At 43.1% G+C, this 17578-nt stretch overlaps 1 protein-coding gene across 3 annotated transcripts in view; it reads right to left on the minus strand.

The window, feature by feature from the left end:
- The window catches only part of LOC147232416 (alpha-1,3-mannosyl-glycoprotein 4-beta-N-acetylglucosaminyltransferase C-like), an 84108-nt gene that overhangs the window by 63070 nt on the left and 3460 nt on the right, over positions 1-17578 (minus strand). For all 3 annotated transcript variants that reach the window (XR_015106355.1, XR_015106354.1, XM_086149246.1), the window contains exon 2: positions 5330-5392. The gene's annotated coding sequence lies outside the window, so the exon portion shown is untranslated. The remainder of the gene's footprint in view (positions 1-5329; positions 5393-17578) is intronic.

Here is a 17578-nt window from a genome sequence, read left to right on the forward strand (position 1 = left end):
CACTAAAAACATGAGAATCTGAACGAGGACCGAGGTTTTTTGTTTTTTTGTTTGTTTCGATTGTCCTCCGACGAGGACATGCCTCGACACAGGACAACCCGGACAACGTACAGAATGATCGGAAGTTTGCGAAATGCTATGCTAAGTATTGCGTTTAGACTGCAAATACCAGATTTAGGTTCTGTGAAGGTGTTTCCTCCTCTGCGCTACCGCAGCGCTAGCCCCTTAGCCGCTAACTTTCCGGCTCGGGCAGAACCCTGGCGGAACACGATCTGTTCTGTAAACGCGATGGGTCGGCATTAAAGTTTGACGACGGAGGTTCATCAAATATGAAAGCGCGGATTAAGTGGATGTTAACAGGTCGCCTTCGGCGCCAAGAGGAGGGGCTTCCACTGCTGACACCGCTGTTCCAACCGTGTGTGTGTTCTACACGTGTCTGCCGTTCATGATTTATGAGGCGGGAGGCCGACTTCTCAAGACGTTGCTAATATCCGATTACAAAACTGGTTTTTGATCTTCCGCTCGGCCGGACGCCGCCTCGGCTTCACTTGCAGGTCTGGGTGCTAACGCTAGCTTCAGCGCTCTACGGCATCAGGGTGGGGGTTGAAGCCAATCCAAGCTCTCATTGGGGCTAAGAGGCGGGGCTTAACCTGTGACGGGTCAACTGTCAATCACAGCGCTAACCAAGCACATTGTGATGCTAACATTGCTAACATCCACTCATTAGCTCTACACCTAATCCTGCACGCAGGGCAGAGCCAATCACAGCTCCCATATGGTTCAAGGGGCGGGGCTTATCCTGGCTGAGTCAGCTGTCAATCAAAAGGTCATCCAACGATTCACCATCTTATTTACACCTGAATTAAGAGACTTTGCTAACTTGCTCAAGCAAAGTCTCCAAAGGGCCTTGTACTTCATTCATAAGTCATATTTTATATAGAAGTGTATATATTGTGTTTAGACTTCACAAAAGGGGTTTTGTTTTTAATTATTTCACTGTCCCGCCTGTCTCCACTTACAAGGAAGGGTGGCGGCGGCGGCGTAAAAATCCGCCGCAACCCAGTTCGAGTGGCAGCAGATGAGCTGGCGAGCGACGGGAGCGAAACGGAGCTGGGAGAGTTAATGAACCTTATTTTAAGAAACAACGCGCTCATGAATATTCAACGCCCCGTCGCCTTGATCAACCACCAAAATAATATACGGGTGAAAAACAAGGAAAAAAACAACTCGGGGGCGGGTGCGGAGAGGCTGCAAGCCCATTGGGTTATGAACCAGTAATTAATTTATAATATGGTTATACACTATTTATTAACTGATTAAATGGTTATAAACCAGTTACAAGACTGAGAAGTTGTATGTCACATGTGACAAGTGAATGATTTGATGTCTCTACATGATGTGTGTATGACAGGGTTAATGTATTTCTCCATATGAATGAATGAATGAATGAATTTTCCCTACTTTTTGGATTTTATTTTTTATTCACCTTTTTTTTAACCTGAAAATTCACTTCACTTTCAGGTAGTTTATAACAAATAACTTGATTCTAAACCGAATCTTTTTGAACTTTTGAATGCCCCAAGTTTGTTTTCAGGTCATTTCTTGTATATATATATATATATATATATATATATATATATATATATATTTTTTTTTTTTTAATTAGCCTCTGGATAACCACTTCAACATTTTGGCTAATTATCCAGCAAATCTCTGGATAACGAGCCGTATTTTCAAGAAATGACACTTTGGTAGATATTTAACGGATCGTTGCTTCGAGGAAACAGAAAAAATAAAAATATAAAAACGTGCGTGTGTACGTGCGTGCGTGTGTGTGTGTGTATGTTTGTGTGTGCGTGTGTGTGTGTGTGTGTGTGTGTGTGTGTGTGTGTGTGTGTGTGTGTGTATGAAGGGCATTTATCCAATAGATTAAGAAATAAACCGACAACATCAATAACCGCATGAAAAGATTTGAAGTAGTGCTTTTATAGTGTTGATGTTCTTCAAATATTTAGCAGCTAATTTTCGTTGGATTCACACACCCCTTTTTTTTTTTTTTTTAACTAAATCCGGCTGCTTTCTACTTTGATTTTTAAAAATAACCATGATACCATCTGGTTTCAATTTATTTTCTCCTAATGTCCTTTTTTCCCAGTCTATATAATATTTAAACACATCTGAAAATATTTAAAAAATGTATGAATGTAATCTGAACAAAAGACTGAATTTTTTAACATTAACAATTTCTAAATAAACAGAAAAGTACAAATTATTTCTTTAAGCCCATCTTTGTGTGAATGGTACAGCCCATGTTCAACCATTATGAAACAAATAGAGATCGTAAATATGTGAATGGTACAGTCCATGTTCGGTCTGTAAGTATGTACGTAAATGGTACAGTCCATGTTTTTAAATGTATTATAAATCTCAGATTAGTAAATTGAAGCGTCCAAATGGTACATTCAGTGTTCATTCACTACGTAAACAAATGACGGGAATGTGTTGAATGGTACAATCCATGTTCAGTAATTATGAGGACTAACAATACGATTTCTGTCAATGGTACAGTCCATGTTCTTTAAATACACCAAAATTGTCAGATGCTTAAAAGCTAGTGTGTAAATGACACAGGCTATGCTAAGTCACGGCAAAAAAAATTAATAACATAAAGTTTATGTTCTGAAAATATACTCATAATGTCAGACAATAAAAAGGTGTATAAATGGTACATTCCACATACAGCTATCATAAAATTTAATTTTCTTCATCTGCACCAAAAATGTCCAAAGGTTAAATGAAAGTGTGTAAATGGTACACTCCCCTTTCAAGTCACTGGAAAAACTGGCAAAAAGAAAAGTGTGCAGGGTGCATTATACAACAAGAAGTGTGTAAATGGTACAGTCCACTTATAGTTACTGTGTAATCTAACAATGGGAAAAGTGCGAATGGCACTTTCCATGGTCAGCCATTATACAACAAGAAGTACGTAAATGCTAGTCCATATTCTTTTATTACATTAAAAACATCAAAAAAACTTCCCTTTTTAAATTCATTTAAATCACCTGCATCAGCCATTGCATTACACCTTGGCCTTTTTTCTTCTAACATGAACTCAGAATAAAATAGAAAATAAATAGACGAATAATAATATTAAAAACTCGGACCTTGGCCTTGGGTTTATTCAAACAAACAGAAATTCAATAAAGACGACGTGGGAACAGATCAAACCGGCGGTAAGTAGGACTTCTTATCAAAGACGGCCGGCGCTATCTCATTAGCGCAGGCAGGAGCGGGGTGGCGTGGGGGGGCTGGGGGGGTTGGGGGGGCTCTCCTGCTCTGAGGAGGGGGGGGGGGGGATGGAGCCAAACAGTTTTGCTCGTATTTACTTTGTTATTTAGGGAGGAAGGAGGAGGAAAAAAAAAAAAAAACTCAAATTAATTAGCCGGCGTCTTCCTCGCCCGGCGCTCCGCCGCCCGTAAACACATTAGTCAAACCAAACACCTGCTCTGCCTTATCCTTCCCCGCCCAAGAAGACGTGTGTGTATGTGTGTGTGGCGCGTCCCGGGTGTTAAAAAGTAACCCTTCGCCATTTACGGGGCGCGGGTACCTGCTAGCCTCCGCGGCGCCGCTATCCGCCTCCCAGGGAGCCCTAATGTGCGAGATTTGTCAGTGTCAATTTCCCGCCTAATCTCTCCGCCTCACTCCGAGGAGGAGGAGGAGGAGGCGGCGCCCGCTGCCGTATCGACCCTGCGGCCGGTCTGGATGGCGGGACCGAGGACGAATCGCAGCCACAAGAAACGCAGAAAGAGTCTCTTCATTTCATATATACAGTTTTTAAAAAAATAGGAGGGCTTTTATTTTGGCGGGACGACACGTCGGCTGGTTCAGGTGGTTAAAATTGCGAGCAGGGCGGCGAATCCCCCCCTGGAAGGCTGCTCACGCTCAGTCATTCATTCATTCGTAATTTCATATAATCTCATGACATAATCTATGTGATGCTGCATTGAGGGCTGTCAAACACTAATCATTCTTTTATTCATAATCCCGTGTGATCCTGCACCGGACAAGTTGAAATTCACATTCATTCATTCATTCATCCATCCATTCATTCATCCATTCATAATCTTGTATTATCCTGCACTGATGATGCTTCGCATTCATTCATGGATTCATAATCCCAATTCAATTCATAATCCCAATTCATAATAATATCTAACATGCTCGAGTTGAAATTTGCATTCATTCATTCATTCATTCATAATCCTAAATTGTCCTGCACTGAGGGTTCTCCCACACCTAACATGCACGAGTTGAAATTTACGTTAATTCATTTATTCATTCATTCATAATTTCAAGAATCTTCATATATTCATTCATTTATAATCCCACTTTATCCTGCGCTGAGGGTTCTCCCACATCTAACGTGCTGGAGTTGAAACTTGAATTCATCCATTCATAATCTCACCTCATCCTACACTGAAGGTTCTTCCACACCAAACAAATGGGAGTCGGGATTCATATTCATTCATTCATAATCTCACATAATCCTGCTCCGAGGGTTCTCGCACATCCGACATCCTTGAGTTGAAATTAGCATTCATTCATTCATAATCTCGCATTATCCTGCACTGAAGATTCTTTCACACCAAACATATCGCAGTCGGGATTCAAATTTATTCATTCATAATCTCAAATAATCCCGCGCTGAGGGTTCTCCGACACCTGTCTTACTGCGGTTGGGATGCACGTTTGCTCATTTATAATCTCACATTGTCCTGCACTGAAGCTTCTCTGACCCTTTCTGTGCACGTTCATCTATTCATTCATTCATCGGGGAAGATGCCGGAGCCAATCCGTGGGGGTCACTGAGGCGAGGGGCGGAGTCTAACGTGGACGGGTCACCTGTCAATCACAGGTCCACATATGCAGATGTTGAGTCAGTCACACCCACAGACCATGAAACTGTTGTTTTTGGACTGAAGACAGAGAATCCGAAAATCCCAGAAAGGAGAACCTGGAGAACACGAACACTGGAATCAAGCCAGCAACCAGTAATCCCATCAGGGATCTCATTTGCTCCTTTAAACCACCATTAAAAGTTTAAATGGTTTTGAGAAGGCTATTTGGTAGAGTGGTGACTTCTGAATAACAACTACTGGTACTTTGGATATTGAATTGCAATTTTTATAAGTCGCTTTGGATAAAAGCGTCTGCTAAATGACTGTAATGTAATGTAAAAGTCAGGAAAATAAATACAATGAAAAGCCACAACAACAATAACTAAAGGTTTGTGTATGTGTGTGTGTGTGTGTGTGTCCTTCAGTCCTACCTTGACATGAATATTCTCCACTCCTCTACGAAGCTCGGTAGGAAGTCACCTCACGGGTTTCCGCTGCAAAACACAGGTCACGTGTACACACACACACACACACAAACAGACACACACACACACATACAGATTGGTAAAAATCTCAGCAGGTAGAAAAGATTGACACAGAAAAAAAAACAGTTTTAAAAACCTAATATCCTCCTCCTCCTCCTCCTGCTCGGTGCGTGTCTGCCGTCACCTCCGAAAACGAGGTGACGGCATGAATAATGGAGGCTCGTCCCGCCGCTCCCTCCCCGAACTGTAATTAGTTCTGAGCACCAAGTCTCGTCGGGATGCACTTCGACAGCTGGGGAGGAAGAGGAAGAGGAAGACGAAGAGGAAGAGAAGAAGAAGGAGGGGAAACCCCTGAGGAAGGTTCTACCGGGGAGGAGGAGATCCCAACGCAGGGTCAGAGGTCAACCTCCGGAGATCTGCTTGTTCACAAATTTTTGTTGTTTGTTTAAATCCAAATAAATGTTATTCACTTCATTCTACACGATAGATAGATAGATAGATAGATAGATAGATAGATAGATAGATAGATAGATAGATAGATAGATAGATAGATAGATAGATAGATAGAGAGATAGATAGATAGATAGATAGATAGATAGATAGATAGGGACACGCAGAACTGCCTAAAACTTTGATTTTCCGAAATAACGAATTCAACTCGATCACGTTTGCGACTATTCCTTAGTTATTACACAAAAGATATTGTTATTACACAAGAACTGATGACACAGAGCAAGTGTGCACGAGTGAAGATGACATTTTACGATACCAGTGTATCAGTGAATACTCTTTTATAACATTCTATAACGTTGTTACATTACGCATCGCTAACCTTAATACAGTGTAATATGTTTTATTACATAACGCGGTGTTATTACACTATCTATTTCATAATACAGCGTTATTACACTATTTATTATAACATGCATGTTTGATTGCAAAGGGAAATTACAGTGCGTTTCATTTTGAGTTGTTAACACACGGGGTGTTGTGATAACACGGTGTTATAAGAGTCAGGATGTGTCTTATTACTGTGTTATTACCAAGTGTAATCTGAAAAGAAAAAAAAAACCTTTGGAAAAACGTACGAAAGCAGTCGTTCGAGATCAGAAATTCTTCTGTAATCCTCACATCATCGACATCCCGGTCCCCGCCGTCATCTTCATCATCCTAATTAGACAATATTTATCTTTCCATGAGGGAGGCGTGGAGGAGGATGACGACCACAACGACACGCTCTATTTCATTTTTATTTTTCTTGGCAGCGCCGGCAGACTCCGCCGTCCAACACATCCGTCACCCTCCTCAAGCTTGGACTCCCGCTCGCCACGCCGCCATCCATCGCGCCCCGCAGCCCAGACTTTGGGAGAGCGGGGGGGGGGGGGGGTTCTTTACAGCGGTGGATTAGCGGCGGTGGCTCGCGGGCACGGGCCGCGTCACGGCGATTAATCCGCCGCCAAAGTTGGCGAAACAAAGTATTTATCAATTAGCGTGAGAGGCTAATACTTTTAGCGGGCGCCCATCGGAGCGTGGCGAGTAAGTTGCATTTGTTTTTATTGAAGTTCAGAGAGCGGAGTAATTTTGATTTATTGGTGTGTTTGCATTGTTGCATAAAGCATCTTACACACACACATGTACACACATGCACACGGACGCTAGCGCATGCTGGGAATCAAACAAATGCAAATTTCCGCCGCCGAATGGAAATGACGGGGAGTCTGCCAGCGCGTCAGCCATGACAGCGGGGGATTTGTTCTCCTGTTTACAGCAACAACCGCTGTATTTTCCTAACATTTAGGTTTTTCGACGGGAATTAAGAGCGAAAGCGAGGCGGTGGCGCCGGCTATGGTGCTGGTGGCGGCGGCGCTAATGGCTGCGCTAACAACAGCGTCTCTTTGTTGTGATAATTCACGGCGGCGTTCGCACGTTTGGGGAGAGGAAGAAAAGGCGGAGGGGAGTGAGGAATACGCCGACATGCTCGCTAGACGTAAAGACATGTGCGGAAACTAAACTTGGAAGAATCAATCGACAGACGATTTCGATTTCTGCCCGGATGTGGCAGAACAGCGGCGAAAACCACCCGGCGAATCGCCCAAAGAATCAGCCGGGAGCCGGCAAACACATGAATATGTTAAAATAATCCCCGATAATCCAACTCCAACGGGACGGGAGTGTCTGCCTGTTGCTGTGTTTTGTTACCGTGGTAACACGGCGAATCGCGCGGTCAGACCAGGACAATTATCGTACCGTCGCGACGGATTCCTAGCGAGCTGGTTGGACAAAACATCTAACCCTTCAGTGTTGCTCAAGAAGGGTTATCCAATAGGGTCACAGAGGGGGCGGAGCCTATCACTGCAGAGAAGGGGCGGGCTTTGTTTGTTTATTCATTCATTCATCCATAGCCTGCAACACTTTTCCTGCAGGGGGAGGAGCTACTTGAGCCAATCACGGCTGATGTTGGGCCAAGAGGCGGGGTTTAACCCGGCCGAGTCACCTGTCAATCACAGGTCCACATATCGGGGCGACCAACCTCATACATTTTACTTGTAGCGGTTTATCGATTCGCTGATTTGTTGGTGAGAATTTGTTGCTCGTCCTGGCAGACACACAGGCTGTTTAAAGGATTGCGGGAGCACTTTCACAATAAAAGCGCCGGGATGAAAAATATCGTCCCGCTTCCTCGTAAATATGAGTACTACCGTAAATATTGTCATAGGGGGGGCTTCCCCTTTTTTCTGGCGTTCGCTCTGTCTTGGCGCGACACATCCATCCAAGCCGTCCGAGTACGACATCGGGTACGTGTCATATTTACAACCGCGGGTAGAAATGTGTGGAAAGAAATAAATATAATATACAACTTTAATAAAAGTCAATAAAGATAATTTCCAGGGTGCTGCTTTCATTCCACAGATGAAATGTGCTACAATCCGATCCCGGGGAGGGTGCCGCCCCCGAAGCAGAAAATTTCCTCTCTCTCTCTCTCTCTATATATATATATATATTTATATATATTTCATTGTGCTTTGATTTCCCCATCAGGCATCTGTTCTGCGGGTTTAACTCATTGACACGGCGGCGAGATAATTCCTCCCCAGACGGCCTTGAATGAGCCGTAATGTCTCCCACGGCGGATTGATGGCCGCCCGCTTCGCCGGTAAATAAATCAATGTGTCATAAAAGGGAGATTTAGAGGCTCCGACGCCAAACGTGGCGCCTTCCAGTCATTATTTATTTAGTTTGGCTCCTGTCCTTACCCCCCCCCCCACACACACACACACACCCTCGCGTTCGCCGCTTGTTCGAGTTTTTTTTTTTAATTTTTTTATTTGATTTAGTCTTGACGGGCTTCGGGAAGACAACGTGCTCAAGGAGCGCCCGGGTTCCTCCACAGGTTCTCATCACAAGTCCAAAAAAACATGAATATTTGGACTGTCCCCGTGATTGACAGGTGGCCGGGTCACGATTAAGCCCCGCCTCCTGCTGCAGTGTCAACTTTGATTGGCTCCTGCCCGTGTGCGGGATTATGCGCGAGATAAACAGTTTAATGGCCAAACGAATCACGACATGTTCATTCGTTCTCCAGAACCTGCTTCATAGCCTCTGATCAATTATTGATTGGTCTGAACCAATCCCGGCCATCTTTTTGGGCGAGAGGCGGGGCTTAACCTCGATCGGGCTACCTGTCAATCACAGGGTCTACATATGGAGACATCCAAACCCAATTATTCGCATCTACAGACAACGGACCGACCTTACGGGAAAATGTGTGTTTATTCATTCATGTGACACATGCATAAAGGGGCGGGGCTAAACTTGGACGGGTCAGCTGTCAATCACAGGGCCGCATCTATAGACGTCGAACCATGATAACCGTCATTCCCACCTACAGACACATTTAGAGCTTGTACACACACACATATAAATATAATTTTACTAATCATTATTTGGGAAATTCAAATACATACATATCCACACACGTACATATATATATATATGTACAAATACATATGCACTTATACACACACACACACACACACACATATATTTTATATTAACATACATAATACATTTACACATCAATATATATCTCCATATGCACACACACACACACACGCACACGTGCGCACACACGCACACACACACACACACACACACACACACACACACACACACACACGCACACACACGCACATATAAGGACTCCAGTGTGATGAGACTATCATGTTTAAGCCATTCAAAACCCTCAGTCAAGCGCCATTAGCAAAGAATCCATTTAATGCGACACTGGAAAGACGCCAGTTTAAATATACATGGTATATCTATATATATTTTTATATACATAGATTATAAATTACAATTTATGATCCAAAAATGTCACTTGAACACCAGGGAGATGTTATTAAAATGTAATAAGGCATCCATAATGGCGGACTGAGCGTGTCGCAGGGCGCGCTGCGGAAAAGTCAAGTGTAAAATTGCAGAGACGGCGCTTCGGTGGCGAGCCGATGTCGGGTTAACGTCGGCAGAACACGGGTATAATGTCAGGGGAACCTCGGGGGGGGACGGACGTTAGAAAGACGCAGGTTAAATGAGACCAGTAGGGTTGGTTTTAATGGCGTCGGATTATCAAGGCACCGCTGTTACGGAGGGGAGTCCAATCAGACGCGTGGAGAGGTCAATTAAAAGATGAAAGATGTCAGTTTAACATCTGACGGCTGTCTGTCAAACATCAGAGAGGTCAGTTTAATATCTTAAAAAGCGTGAGTGTCAACAAGTGTCGATCAAATGTCTAAAAGCGATCTGAAAGACTTCAAACAAACACATGACAGGCATCGATCGAACACCTGAAATACGACAAAGATGTCTATCAAACGTCCGATGGACATCAAAAAACTGTCCAAAAGACATCAATCAAACATTTGGAAGAAGTAACAAACGTCTTAAAGACATCAAACAGCTGGTGTGCATCCATCAAAAATCTGATGATCGCTATCAAAGGTCTAAAAGACATTATTGGAAGGTCTAAAAGACTTCAATCAAACATCTGACAGATGTCAACCCAAGGTCTAAAATACATGAAAAAGTTGTCAAACATCCGAAATAAATCAGTCAAACATCTGAAGACATCAAACGTCAGGTAGTGTTTCATAAAACGTCTTAAAGACATAAAAACAGCTGCTGGGCATCCATCAAAAATCTGATGATTGCGATCAAAGGTCTGAAAGACATCAATGGAAGGTCTAAAAGACTTCAATCAAAGATGTCAATCATCTGAAATACATCCAATGTCTGATAGACATGGATCCAGCATTTGAAGACATCGATCAGACGTCCGATAGATATCAATCAATCATTTGAAGGACATCAACCAAACATCACAAAGTTATCAAACGTCTGATAGACATCAGTCAAGCATTTGAAAGACATCAATCAGACTTTTGATAGACATCAATCAAACCTTTAAAAGACATCAATTAAACTTCTGATAGACATCAATCAAGCATTTGAAAGACATCAATTAGACTTTTGATAGACATCAATTACACCTTTAAAATACATCAATTAAACTTTTGATAGACATCAATTAATTTAAAAGACGCCTGTTTCATGGCATCTCGCTAAAACCTTGACAACCTTCAAATGAAAACCTTCCCATCTCTTCTCAAGGTGTGTGTTGCGTCAGATCTCCAGCAGACACCCTTTCTCCGAGCCAAACCCCCTACCTCACACACACACACACACACACACACACACACACATGAACGCACACACCGGGACGCCAAGCGGTACTAATACCGACTTCTGAAGTTTGCACTTTTATTTCCCGTCAGTGTGAGTTCTAGAAGGGGGTCGGGGGAGGGGTGGGATTTAACGGCTGAGTGAGGAGTGTAAACTGCACGCCGGAGCAAATATCAACAGTGACAGCCTCATATTCCGCCGCTCGCCGTTAATCCCGGCGACTCCATCGGCGGGAACAATTGGAATCAATTATTCATGAAGGTTCCATCGTTTCCCGGAGTCGCTCCGCTCGCGTCCCACCGGACGGCTGTCAATTCGTGTGATTGAATAAATAAAGTGATGAGCCGACTATAAAAGAAAAGAAAAGAGAGGAGAAAATGAAAAGAAGAGGAGGTAGAAAAGGACGGGAAATGACCCTCCACTTATCACTCGTTCATTCATTATTCATACAAAACCCGCCGGTACGGGCCTTTGCTGGGCGGAGCCAATCCCTGTTGATGGGAGGCGGGGTTAACCCGGTGGGTCGCCTGTCAATCATCTAGACCCGCCCAACCATTGGCTCTCTCATTTGCACTGAGCTCAGCAGCTTCACTGAAGATTCTCAGTAGTTTGAAGAGCTTTTCTTACCAATTTTGTAAGGATTTTGTCACAATCTGGTGTTTAGAGGTCAAAAATCCACGCAACTATTTCCATTTCCAACTACTCCCGCTCACACAGCCCGCACACATCCTTGCTTTCGTCACTATTGTCACTTTATGTTGTTCATTATCCCTGATATTGTTGCTGCTGCTGTCTATTTTTTAATGGATGTCTTGCTATCTTCTGTCTCTCTATTTATACGTATTCATTTTTTTTTTAATTCTTTTTGACATAACTATTACGCTGCTGGGAAAAAGGAATTTCCCCTATGGGGATCATTAAAGTTTATCTCGTCTTAATTATCGATAACTTCCAGAGTAAAATGGACTGATCCATTCAGCCCTTCATTTATCGCAGGATCCCGAAAACCGTTGACCGACACGACTGTGCGCTTTATATTCTGAAGTTGAAAACGCCGCGCGCTAACACAACTTTTGTCGCTGCAACTTCTCGGTTTCTCCTCCAGACTGTGACATCGGGAAAGTAGAACTACTTTGCCTGGGGGAGGGAAAAAAAAAAAAAGAAAAAAAAAAAAAACGGCGAGCGGGGAAGCAGCCGGAGTCGCCCCGCGGTCCACATCTGCAACGTCGAGCTCGCTGCCGTTTCCTAACGCTGATCAAAGCGGCCCGCCGCCGCCATCGACAGCTGGTGCGAATGGCGGGGGCGGGAAAAGAAAAGAAAACAGGGATGGCAGGACGGGATGGTTACGCAACCGATCCAACCCCCCCCCCCCCCCTCCGCTCGACTCCAAACAAACACAGCTTGCCTTTGCCACCCCCCCCTTCTATTATTTCGCTGTCATTGATGCATATTTCATGGGGGAATTTGCCGTCTTCCTTTGATTCGGGCGCCGGCGCTCGCGCAGCTGTCTAGCAATCCATTAGCCCGCATTAGCATCTCCGCGGCCCTAATTACGCACAACAAGACCACTCGCGCGGTTCGCCACGCAACCCGTTGAAATACCCTCCGCCGGACGTCACGCGCCACTTCGCGCCCGCGGGCAATGGGATAAAAAATGGCACGGTCCAAAGTCGGCGCGTCTTCTCGCTTGGGTTGGTTAAGGTAGTCTAGCCGGGTCGGTTCGGGTTCTCCGTAGGTTCCCAGACTTCCGGTCAAAACCAGTGATTGACTGTTGACCCAGTCCAGGTTAAAACCTCGCCTCCTGCTCCAAAAAGAGCTGGGTTGTCCTGTTTTGCGAGGCAATCGGTAGTAATGAATGAATGAATGAATGAATCGACTACAGGCTAATAAATCTTAAGCTAATCTTCCATGCTACAGCTATTTGGATATGTTAGACCGTCGCCACAACTGAAAAATCTAAAAAACTAGATGATTTAGCATCTGAGAAAATCGGTTTCACATCAGGAAGCTACCAGCATCACACACGCGGCAACACTTTGATCGCGTCATGCTAACGTACCTTCAAATCTATGTTAAGATTACATGTATGCCTATGATAGCGGTGTTAGCATCACCTGTTCAAATGTTATAAAATGGATGAAAATGTATATAGAAATATATATATAGTTCAGACATACATACTGCAGGCACTGCATCGAACTGTCCCTTCTAGCAGCGAGCTAGCAGCCCGCCGGCCGCATCTCGAAATATTCACCGCGCGATCAATCGCCGCGACTCCTCTCCAGAGAGAAACTGCTGAGTCATGGCAGGTTTCACCTTGACGGTGAAGTTAAATTGAGTAATCTGATGAAAAACAAAAAGCGCAGAATTAACACCGTCCCCATGCCTGCTCTGAATGTGAGGTGAATTTTTGCTTTGTCCCGAGCGGGCACGAAATACCAGACTGGCAACTCTTAAATTGCTTGTTTTTTGAATGGAGTTTGGTGTGATATTGAAATGAGACATAGGCATAAAGGAAAACTGCAAATATTGGCAAATTGTGTTTTCGGATTGAGTTTCGAGTCACGTGAAGTCTCTGCACCGTCCGGCTCGGTCAGCCAGAAACAGGCGGAGGAATGGAGAGATTTAAGGAGAAATATAAAATAAAAAATAAAAATAAAAAAAAACTCGGAGACGCTTGATTCGGTTCACCTCGCGGAGCCAGATTTGTCTTCTCTTATTAATGTTGAATCAATACGTCTGAATTATTCTGCAGGAGTCGGCCGTCTACGCTTGAGAATGATGCTCTAATGAAGCGCACAGTGCAGAGTGTGTGTGTTTGTGTGTGTGTGTGTGTGTGTGAGGAGGAATAAATAAACTGCAGCAGGGTGTCGGGCCGGTTGCTGATTCTCAGCTTGTCTCGTCGAGACTTCGCATTGTGGATTGAAAAGTCGCGGAAAACTCAGCCGTCAAAAAAAGGCCTTGAGACGACAGACGGCCCGGGATTGAACCTCAGACCGTCTCCGCAGCGATGTTTCGAAAAATGTTTTGAAAAATTCCGATAACTTTGCGAGCTCCCCGCTTGGAAGTCAGAGGATCACCATGACGATGGCCTGAATGTAAAATTATCTAGTAATTTAGAATAAATAAAGAATAATTACCAAAAAAGGAAACAAAAGAAGTTGAATTTTCTTGAATGATTCTGTGAATGGATGAAAAATTCAAAAATAAATAACTAAAAAGGCTATGGGTATAAATGCACAACATATATATATATATATATATTACGATCCTTCACTGCATATTACATTATAAAAAGAATAACAGTAATTCTCATTTTTTTTATGCTCAACTAATTTGGTTATAAATAAATGCAGAAAATAGATAATCCATTAAAAGGGATACTTCTGTTCTAATCTAATGTTATCTTATCAAATCCATCTAATCTTATATTTTTATTAAAATCATAATTATGAATCAAGTTATCATTAGTAGTATGGTTGTTTACTATTATTATTATTATTATTATATTATTATTATTAAAGGGCCTTTAACTCAAAATATAGCAAGTTTGACCAAATTCAGTATAAAATCTAAATATTTTTCCATGAGCTGTAGGCCTCTCTTTATTGATTGGATTATATAATTATAATTACAACTATAATTACAGTTTTAATTAAGGACTTGTGAACTTACGAGTTCCCCCGGAAGTCTTGAGCATCCCGAGATGGCAGCGGCTGAGGCAGGTTTTGTCCTGGGGACCCCTGGGTTTCACATGGGGGGGTAAAGTGTGTGTGAGTGTGTGTGTGTGTGTGTGTGTGCAGTAAAGGGCTGGGCTGTGTTGGGTAATGGGCAGAAAAGTCACATTACGTTAAAAGAGCAGCCGAGGGAGAGCAGAGGGTGAAACATGAGGGAAAGTGCACTTCAGCAAGCGTGGGACCGTTCCACTTGAAAACATGGTGGTGGTTGTGTGTGTGTGTGTGTGGTGTGTGTGTCTGTGGGGGGAGCAGGGGGGGTGTTGGGGGGGGGGGGGGGTTGGACTCCACGCCGGCCATTTTACTTCCACACCCTAGCGTTCTAGCAGCTAGCATATCAAGGTTCTTTACGGATCTTAATTCTCACATCCTTTCCGGATAAATACTAATATTTTTACTGTTGTGCCAGCAGAAGTTAGCAAAAGAAAAATTAGCTAACATCTGCTCACGCGAACAAACGAGGGTGACGGACATAAAAAAAAAAAAGAACGATTCGCGCGCTAAGCCTAACCTAAGCGTAGGCGTTCTTGGCATGGTTGGTTATTTACAGGCTTCGACCATCTTTGCATCTGACGGATGAGACATTTGGTTTCGGATGGCCACCTAGCGTCTTGGAGCCGTACCAACGCCTTGTCGGTTCGACTTTCTCCGGATTGGGGAGATTCCAACCGCAAGGCGATATTTACCCTTGCTGTCACTTTTGAAAGCCTCCTCTGCTCGCCGTAACGAGACCCACCCACGGCGCTGGACGGAGGCCGAGGGGCCGCAGGCGGTCCAGGTTGTAAAAGTAATACATTGGGGAAACAATCAAGCCGGAGTCGTAAAAACAAATGTCTTTTCAATACGCAGGGCCGCTGCCCGTTTGGCTGCGTCCCAGCGGCCGCCTGAGCGCTTCCAGCCCCCGCCGACTGCTCGGCCGCCTCTCCTGTCGCGTTTTCCAACCCATGTACCAAACAAGTTTTGGGAGAATTCTGGTCTTCGATGATTTCCGTTCAATTTTTCATCTGAAAGGGACTGCAAGTTGATGGGCGGAGTCATGTAAATATACCAGAATTAGCCAAAAAGCTGCTTTCCGCATCATCCCTATCGGGTGAATACTTCATGGTTTTTAGCTAAATTTTAGCCGGTTGTTGGTGATAAAGGAAGTCCTTGGTTTACGACATCCTCAACCTATGGCGGTTCGTGTTTATGTTGCAATCTCCCATAAATTTAATAAAGTCTTGTTCCGTCATTCCAACGTACGGCACTTGGGACAATAAAACGTCAATGCAAGTCGTGGACCTCCCGTATATCGCTTCAGTTTATAATTGATTATTATCCAATTTACTGATGACACTGATTCAAATATACATATATATATATATATATATATATATATATATATATATCAGCGTAATTATTAAATTCAAATATTTCCCTAAAAACAATTTCAGTGCACAAAATCTAGAATTTAATAAAAAAGAAAATCATCACTAAATCTGACATATTTACATATATGATTTTCAGTACATTTTGATTGATTTTCGATTAGATTTGAACATTTTGTTGGTGATGATTTTCTTTTTTTATTATTCTTGATAATTTGTACTAAAATTGTTTTTAGGGAAATATTTGCTCAATAATTGATTATTTTACCACTTTTATAATTACACTGATATATATACACACACATATATATATATATAAATTTAAAGGTATATACTGAGTTACTGACGAGTTCCTTTTTTCATTCAATAGCTTAATATTAGCCGGTTCAGTTTTCTTCGATTTTAAGGTGAAGTCTTGATGATGGAGTTAAGCATTAGCTGATTATGTACAATTTAAAAATTTAAATCAGGCCTTGTTCCATGCTTTGTTGATTTGAGGCTACTTTCTTGGGATGGATGGTGACAGGGAGTGAAGTAGCTGGAGCTCAACAGGATGATTAGCTTTAGTTGCTCCAAATTGTTTGACGACGGACTTACTGAAGGGATTTATTTATTGACCGCCCGCTTTCGGGCACAAACAGGAAGCTGCCACCGAACCAATTGACAATCAAGCCGGGGAGATCACTTTCCTTGATTTCTTCAGAACTATCGTTGACTTGTGTTTGAAAGCTATCACCTGCTAATGGCTAACTGCTATTTCTCTCGCTTCACACAAGTTAAAGGCATGAAATAAAGGGATACTGCATGTCTGGAGATCATGCATCAGCTGTGACATTGAGGCGAAGCTAATGTGGCTGATATCCGTATACTACCAGTCAGGCTAGCTACAGGCTAGTGTTAGCACTAGCATATACATAAAGAAGACCTCATATAGCATTCTTTATTGCTACTTGGAGGGACAAAAGATGGGGAAGGAAACTCCAAAACATGCAAAAAGTAGAAATGCTGCTAACTTGCTATGGGTGAATGTTGTTGTTGTCACACACACGCACACACGCACGCACGCACGCACGCACGATCTATCTCAACATCATGTTTTCACATCAGTGCTTTACTTTATAACTATTCATCCCACGTCAACCCCTACTTTTGTAAACGTATCCTTGGCATAGTTTCTGGAAACAGGCTAATGCTTTGGTTTGTTGGGTAAAACAGTTACAGCATGTTACTTTACTTTTTTTATTTCTGCTTTTTCAAACTACCATGTTTTCACCTCATTTTACATTTTCACACGCTTCTTTTTTCTTATTACTACCGTGAATTGTCCACTCTAGCGCGCCCCCGCTAGCCGTTAC

The sequence above is a fragment of the Fistularia commersonii genome, chromosome 7 (assembly GCF_037954325.1).
Source record: "Fistularia commersonii isolate RoL2024-O1a breed Wild chromosome 7, RoL_Fcom_v1.0, whole genome shotgun sequence".
Classification (NCBI taxonomy): Eukaryota; Metazoa; Chordata; class Actinopteri; order Syngnathiformes; family Fistulariidae; genus Fistularia; species Fistularia commersonii.